This window comes from Onychostruthus taczanowskii, unplaced genomic scaffold (assembly GCF_017590055.1).
Source record: "Onychostruthus taczanowskii isolate IOZ18803 unplaced genomic scaffold, ASM1759005v1 scaffold177, whole genome shotgun sequence".
Lineage (NCBI taxonomy): Eukaryota > Metazoa > Chordata > Aves > Passeriformes > Passeridae > Onychostruthus > Onychostruthus taczanowskii.
Window position 1 is genome coordinate 304665 of NW_024498984.1, and position 9011 is coordinate 313675.

Sequence of the window (9011 nt, forward strand, 5' to 3'; positions counted from 1 at the left end):
TCAGTAGAGATTTTTATTTAAGATAAGATTCCTCCAGGGAAAGGTGTTTTCATAAGCCAGTGAGGCCTCATAGTAAAAAAGGATTTGGAAGTGAAGAGGATATAACTGACAGAATGGATTTTTGGGAATACTTGCTTTCTAGTCATTCAGTTTAGGGATACATATTTATTTCAGAGCTTTGATTATTATATGATTATTTCTAACAGAAAGCCAAAAAATATTAAGCCTGTTGTTGTGAAGGCACTAAATCTAGCCTTTGTAATGCTTCTGATGTGTTCAGCACTTTAGAAGCCAGAACATATCCACAAAAAATAAAAGAAAAAGAATATATAACATCATGGTAGGTGTGAATTGTGGATGAAATGGCAGTCTCAGACCAATTACTAGACACATCAAAACAAAACAAAACTAGGCAAAACTAGCACCTAAAATTCAGTCTATCATGATAAGGAGAAAATACTATGTGTACAAAAAAAACATTCAAATCACTGTAATAAAGTTTGGGACTCTTCTGAAATAGCAACAGTGATTTTATTGGAATTATGTGCAAAGTAAGACATTCAGTGTGGAAATGCATGAAAACATTAAGTGAGAGAACAAAACAATTACATTTAACAACTTAGGTGTTGCAGACATTAATTACCTGGCTGCAGTCCCCAGGGTGTGAGCTCTGGACATCTGGCAAACAGCAACAAAACTGTGCTTGTGACCTCCCTTTTCTTACATATTTATTCATGTCTCAGTCTTGATCTTTGCTAGGCTGTGGCATGATGGACATTTTTCATGGATAAAGCAGGCTTAATACCTAAGAAATACCTCAACAGGGCTTCAGAACAAACAAATGGTAAGACAAGTTTTTGAGAAACTGGCATTACTTCTGAAAGCATAGAGGATGTGAAAATTCTTTGGAATCTTTCTCAGCTGGTAGAATGCCATGGGCACATTTAAATTAGTTCCATACAGATGGGCAGATCCTGAATTCCTTTGCATATTATTCCTTTGCATATTCCTCTGAACATTATGCAGAGATATGCCTCTTGCTCTACTAGGCAGGAATACAGTCCAAGCAGAGACTTTGGCATTTGTCTCTTTCCTCCTTCCAGCTGTTATTTTTCTAATAGATTGAGAAGTTTCTGTAGAACTAAAACAGAATAAATAGCATTGTCTTGTAAGAGCTTTCTATCTGCACTTTAGTATTTGGCTTTGGCAAACAGAGTGGGATCCCTAGATCATACACCACAGCATACAGAGGCAGCACTAATGGTAACACTGATCACTTCTCACAGCACAGGGAGAGCACCAGAGGTGCTGCTGATCACTCCTCCAGCTCTGGAAAGAAAAAAAGCCAGAGAACTGCCCATAAAAGAGTGCCCCTTGGGTAAAAAAAGGGAAGCAGCCAGCAAATCTTTGCCCCAAGAGGAGTCAAAAAGTGACTCAACTGCAGAATGAGTAGTAACAATCAGACGTAATTCAATAAATTCCATGGTAAAGGCCCAGCAGATGTCAACTATTAAGATGAGGGCTTTTGGAAAGAAAACCAAAGGACAGAAATGCTTGTCCTGGCTTTCAGGATGAAAACACCAACTTAAGAGACAGACAAGGAAACCTTGAGCCTGGTAAGGGACGAAGGTTCTGCACAAATCTCTTGAACTGTTTCAACTTCTGAGTCTTGCAAACAGGGCCCAGAACAGATAACTAAAATTCACCTCCCCCATAGAAGAAACACTGGAATAGCTAAAAATGTCTAAACTGGTCACACAGAGACTGAGTCACACCAAAATCAGCAGACTTTCTCCAGGGGAATCAGTTAGTTGATCTACCAGATCTGTGATGATTTATTTATAACAAACAAAAAGCAAAAATAGATGTAAAATATTTACACTTAAACTCCAGATTATAAAATGAAATGCGTATGAAATCTGAGCTCAATGCTGACATTTAGAAAAGACGTCTGAATCAAGAACTTGATATTTTTTACATTTAGAGATCACAGGTATTTTTAAGTGGGTAAGTTGAGCGCTTTGGCCTGAAGTAATCTATCTGTGTGACATCCTGGTCTTCTCTCCCCCCTGTGGAACACAAGGCAACCACCACTGAGGTCATCAGCAGTGCCCTAAAATAAAACAGATATTTTCCCATCCTCGTAATTTATGTGCTGCTCTAATATTTCTGCGGGAGAAGGAAAATCTTAAGTATTCCACGTATCAACAAGAATAGCATTTGTGTCTTTTTATTCCCTTAAAATCTTTTACAGTCTTTGGTTTTGCTTTGCAAGAACAAGAACACTTGGACGTTTCCACCTTCAAACCCAAGGCCATGTTCTCCAAAGCAGGTATCTAGCACTTCTGAAGTATTTATGAAAGAGGTAAGACCTTGTGGTTTAGAGAAGACATTCACATTGTCCCTCAAAAGACACAGCAATATCAAAGATAGCTTCTGCTATTAATGAAACATGAGATCAACACAACAGCATCTAATTTTGATGGGTTCAGTCCTATTTTCTAACAAAATGAGACGTGCATTTCTTTTGTGTGTGTGTTTGCTCATTTCCTTTCATAATCACTTTTGAACCCATTTTGGTTCCATTTGGCAGAAATATGAATATGCCAGCATTACAAGTTCCCTACAATTTAAAAAATAAATAATTTGCCAAAAGCAGTATTCTAAAGGAAAATAAAAGAGGCACAGTAAGGAAGAAGGAAAAGGCATGCTGATGACATGACAGAAACTGAGTATGCTGACAGGAAAGCACTGCAGAACATGCAGGGGAGGACTGAGCTCTCACAGATCCTGACCAGGGCCTGGTGGAAGGAAAGGACAGTGGAAAACCAGGGTTACTGAGGACAGGCAGCCTCAGAGAGTCAGAGGCATTCACTAACAGCTGGACTCAATTACCTTAGAGGTGTTTCCCAACCTTTATGATTCTATGTTTCTGCACTTACAGAGGAGGCAATATCTGATTTTATATTATGAATACAATGATGGGAGTATTTCTGTTAAAGTATTAGACATTTGAAGACATGGGTCAGTGTTATCTAATGCAGATGCCAATGTACGACATGAGAAACCTGCACAGATTTCATATTCTGCTATTTTGGATCCATATGGGTGACAATACTTTTATGCTAATTCCAAGAAAATTCAAGAAAATAAATGAATTACATTCAGTTTTGAATTTGTGTGATGGTTGTCAGCTTGTCAAGAAATGAAACCAGAGAAGAAAATATGGGATGAATAAAAGTCTCCCTCAGATTTCTTTCTTGGGAAAGCATGACAATTACTTTCTACAGACACCACTAACCCCAAACATCAACTAAACATATACTTCCTCCTTATTTACTTTTTGCTACAATGAGCTCTACTCATTGTCTCAATATCCTTCTACAGAGAAAAGTTATGGCTTAGCACATGAAAATACACAATTGTCCACTAATAAATTATTTTTGTGGATTCTAATATGTATGTCTTTCTCCTTAGGGAAACACATTTATATGTAAAAGATTCTACATACAATTTTCCTACACAGCATTTACTATATTTTTTGTTAGTCTATTGAAAAATCAATATTTATCCTAAAGAAGAATAACCCAAAAAAAATTGATGCACATTAAAGCTGAGTGACAAATTTGGGCTGCAGTATCAGTCTCAGACCCAACATTAGGTAGTCCAGAACCTGCTCCACCACCTCAGACATCACTTTGCTGTTGTACTAAGCACAATTATTTTCCAAATAGCTATTATGAGTTTTCTTGGGTTGTTTTCCCCAACCAGGAATAGTTTCCTATCAAATGATGTATCTGATGCTAGTTTTGGTTTCTCTTTAAGTGCTCTAGCAAATGAAAGCATATAGTAGATTTAAGCCTTGTTCAGATCAGTGCAACTTGTGATCTGAATCAGTGGAAATTCCTCCCCAAACTTTTCTTAATACATTTTAAAATAATGCTAAGAGACAAGTCAACAGAAAATGAAGGACTACCCCAGCCTTATAAAATCTACTTCTGATTTTCTAGTTCTTGCAATAAAACCCACCACAGTACAGTCTTCAATTTCTGCATTTCTCACAAGGTTTCTCAGGCAGTGAAAAGAGACCTGACCATCACTAAGACCAAACTGACTCTTGCATAAAAGCTTCTTCTAAGCTGTTAAACAATCCAGTAATGGTTATCCTGGAATAATAATGTAATGACAGATGAATGATATTAATCATTAATCATCATGGTAATAAAAGATAGGGCAATGTGCTGCAATCACAAATCCTTGGCTAAATTTTGTTATGGGTAATTGCATCCCACTCACCAAGTGTTGCTCAGTTGTCTTGGGTACTGAGAGAACTGTTCCTGTGTCTGAGCCCCAGAGGTAGGTGCATTTCTGTCTGTGTAACGTGACAGATGGCTTCCAGTCCTTCGGGATCCTGTGCATGTAACTCATGGAACAGTACTGGAATTCAGAGGAACAGATGTTCCTGTAATATGTGGGAAGAATATAAGCATTTACTTTTAAGATAAATGTATTCAATGCTGCTGAATTTCTCCACAGATATACCAGGAAAAAAAAAAAAAAAAAAAAAAAAGAAGAAAAGTAATATCGTTGCTTAATGATTTAAAAAGCATTTGCTGTTGGGTGGATCTTTATTAGTTTGTTGGGGGTGTTTTTAACAATCTATCTGCTGATACTAAAAATGAACAAAGGCAGGATGGAGGAAATAAATGAATCTTTTTGTAACATAACAGAAACATTTCCAGCAGTGGAATAGTCCTGTATAGTAAGTGGAAATCATCTAGAGATTTTTTTTTCCAGAGTGAAATCTGCAATACCAATAGAACACAAAAATTGACTGCAATTCTAGTCATTCACCTAGTCCTTTTACCACTAGAGGGCTGAAGGAACAGCTTCAACATGAGCTAGATTATCTGATAATGAGGCACTATTCGAATGAACACTGAGAATTTACATGCTTAGAAACAAGATATTCCTAAATTAAAAAAAAAAAAAAACAAAAAACAAAAAAACCACAAACAACAACAACAACAACAAAAAAAAAACCACCACAACCCCCAGAACCCTGGAGTTTGTAGCATATCTTTAGACTATTTCATCATCTTTGTTAGTGCAGAGATCCCTGAACAAATTACCTCCAGTTTGGTTTAAAACTAGAAACTGCCCTGAAAAATGTGTGAAAAACCTGTACTCCATCACGTTTCATTTCTGGTGCCTACTAGACTACTGGCAAAGCAATGCAGTAACATTCTGGCAACTGAATAAGGGCATCTGAAAGAGTAGCCCAATTTGCAAGCACTAAGCTGCCAAATATCAAACTTAGCTGAAGCAGTGGAAAAGCTACTTTGCTTGACAAAGTCCACAGCCACTTTCATATTGCCTTTGTGGCCAGCTACCTGCTAGATTTTTCTACTTTTCCCTGTGATCGTGGCCTGAAGTTCCAGATTTTTATTTCAAAAATGCACAATCTGGTTGAGAGGGACCATGTGAGTGTGTAAGTTCAGCCCAGACACATGCATTCTTTAGCATATTTCAGTCCAAGCGTGTTCACTTTCGGACACAAAGTAAGAAGGATAATTGCGTTGCTGTGGAAATACAGAGCCAAGATCTGATCCGACAGTTCAACTTGTGCCGTGTTTCTTGCATGATACAAATCACCAATCTGGCCTGGAAATTAAAGTACCACTCAAGATGAAAATATCACAGATTGTGAGGAAGCAGAAAGGAGTTCTGTGAGCACTGCAGCAGGTGACAGCTCTTCCTTTGGACACTGTGGTGTGATACACTTCCCAACAGGACACAACAACCCCCTGTGCTCACAGCCTGGGTCTGGAGCTATAGGCACAGCTCATTTCATTAAATATAGGTTTAGACACTGATGGACAGGCCTCCAAAAGGCAAAATTATCTATAAAGTTTTGTCAACCCAACTTCATTCAGTTTTAACTTGGATTCAGGAATCCTTACAGCTTGGCACGCAAAATTCAGCATAGACACATCTTTAATATGTCAACTCATGGACACTACATCTAAATCCTCAAAATGATGTATTGTGCAGTTTTTCAGGGCACTTGTCCAGTGGTGAATCACCGTGACTCAGGAGAATATGACAAAAGCCCACCAAAGTAGTTCAGGAAGTTATCCTTGCAAATTTTCAGGGAAAATGAGAAAATTCCTGATTTAAACCAATCTTTTTGACACATTTTTCTGCCTCTTAAGTCAAGATTTGGCACAAGATTTTATTTCAATCTTTTCTTTTAATGATAGAATTTTTTTTTCAATAAACAGTTTACTAAAAAAGAGTTTACAAAGCTCTTGCTTCTTCCAGAAAACCTTCTTTCTGGTGGCCTGGCAAGCATGATGATTATTTTGTCATTGCTGTGTGATTTCACAGTTCCATAGTCCCAAAGAAGGTAAAAAATTGCTTTGTTCTTCAGTTGACATCAAATTCCATTTGATTTAGTGGACGGCTACCATAAAAAAAGGAGTAATAATTAGATGATAATCCATATTTTTGAGGCATTTTTATGCTATCCCCAGTACCAGAAGTCTGTATTACACATAGCGGTTTAACGGCATCACTAAGATTTTGAGCACATAATTTTTTCCTGAAGATGACACTGTATTATTGAGAGCAGTATTTTGTCACCTTTCTGTAAACAGGAATAACAAAATGTCTTAGACTTTTTATGCGTGATCATATGAAGTTAAAGTAATACGTATTTGCTTGTTTTTCAAAATGAATCATAAAATATACGTCCATTTATAAATTCTGCTTGCATGACACTTGGGACAGAGAAAATTCATTTTGCAGTGAATCAACAGCAAAGATAAGGTCAAAAATAGAATTTAAATAATTACTATTTTTAAATCACTGATAGGTACCATGATGAAAATTTTAGCTTACTGTGTAGTTTTCTCCAGAAAGCCTAACATTTAAAGAGAAGGGATTTATATTGGAGTGTTGTCTTTGAACTTTTCTAAGAGAGCTATACAATATTTAGGCATTATTCTGAGGGTTATTGTAGAAAATTTTGAGATTAGATGCATAGCAATAAGAAAAAATGAGCTAAGAACCACATCTGTAATTCTTCACCACTGAAAGAGATTAAATTCTTGAAATAATTCAGTTCAAAATTTGTGAAAATTAACTATTTATAGGAAACAAAAAGACACATAAAGATTCAATCCTTTAGCCTTGTCATGAGCAAAAGTTAAAGAAAACCAATGACATGAAGAAAATTGTATTTAATTGCAAGATTTCAGGATGAAACAATAAGTTTTCTGTTCTATGTGAAAAACACAGACATCTGCAGCATCTTGGATTACACCGTATCATCCCACAGATATTGTTAGAGCCATTTCAGAGCCACAGTTTTTACTTAGCAACTTTTGGCTGAATCTCTTTCCTGCTGGTCAATATGTGATCATTTAGCAGTGATCATCTGTGCTAGAACATTCTGCAAAAGTTCCTATTTCCCTTTACCACTGACACCAGTGGAAAGAGCTCATTGCGATTTCACTGAAGTTTGAATGCACTTCTGTGAGTGGTCTGTCTATGGCAGGTGTTTGTTATAAAAATAACTATCAATAGCAATTTTGATTATTGTTATAGGCTGTTTCTTCTAGAAATGGCTTATTCTATCAAGGTTAAATATACTTAATATATTATGTTTAAAAAGCTGAGAAGACTGTACAAGTTTTGTAGAACTAATGAGATTAGCTGTCTACTGCTCTCGTGTGAAGCCAAACCAGCTGAGATTGATCAGGACGTGACTCAGTAATATCTGGATGTACCATCTGATAGACAAAAAATTTCTCTTTCAGATAGCTACAGCAGCAGAGCCTAGTCACTATAGGATTTCACTGTATCAGGGTTGCTTGCTATTTTACATATTTTATGCAATTAAGGACTATCTAATTCTCCTCTAATAAGAGAAACAATCAGGAATGTGCCATCTGGAACTTTTCTTCTCTGTTTGGTGTGATATGGTAAATTATTTATCTTTCTCAAATCAAACATCATTTATTTATTAAATCCTATTCTTTTGCTAATAATTATTCCTGCTACTTAGTAGCCATAGCATCAAAGCCCTGCCAGGGATGAGCTTTCTAAAAAAAGGGCCTGAGCTCCTTGCAGAGCACAAATAAACAAAGCCCAGCAGGTTTTACAGCCTCAAATTCCAGCTCAGAAAAGGACTCGGTACCTTTCTGAAAGGCTTGAATTACAGAATCCAATCCCATTTAATGCATCCCTGCAAAACAATATTCTGTTCCCGCTGCCTCTCAGAAAAAGCTATTAATATGGGTTTCCTTTGAGCATCTGCAATGGCACAGTGGAGCCATGATACACTGGCAAGTGGTGCTTATGTAACTGTGCAGCTTTTCCTCTTCTGGGAAAAAGCCTTTCAGGATTGTAATGGTAGTGACAATGCTGCAAACCACATCCAATAGCGACCGTGATGTAGAAATCAGGGCTGTGGTATGATGCTAATTAGCAACATTTCAATTTCATATGGCTTATTCATTCCATTCTAGTACTTCGTAGTTCTTTCACAATTTTGAAAGGGGTTATTGAAATTCTGCATGGATCAGTCATTATGGGAATTTCAGTATTAAAATAATTGGTCTTGCATAAATGTGCTTTGGCTCTGTAAAACTTCATTAACCCTCCAGCAGAGGGCAACATCTGAAAGAAATATTTCTATAAACCCAAAGAGCAGTTCCTTTTTGGGTATTGCAACTGCAACATATGTTTTCATCAGGGAATCTTCCTTTGAAAATACAGTTTGCATTTAGTTACTCACTAAGTGAAGCAAGTGAAGGAGCTTAATAATATTAGAAGGACTTCCTTAAAACGCAAATTTTAATTTTTTTTCAAGTAGCACATTACAGAAACTTTAAAATGAAATAAGAGAAATATAATAGCTATGACTTACAAATACCGATTTTTGCATCTTCCATTTTCTTCAAGGAGATAGAAGTTTATTATTATTAGATTCTGAAAGGCAAAAT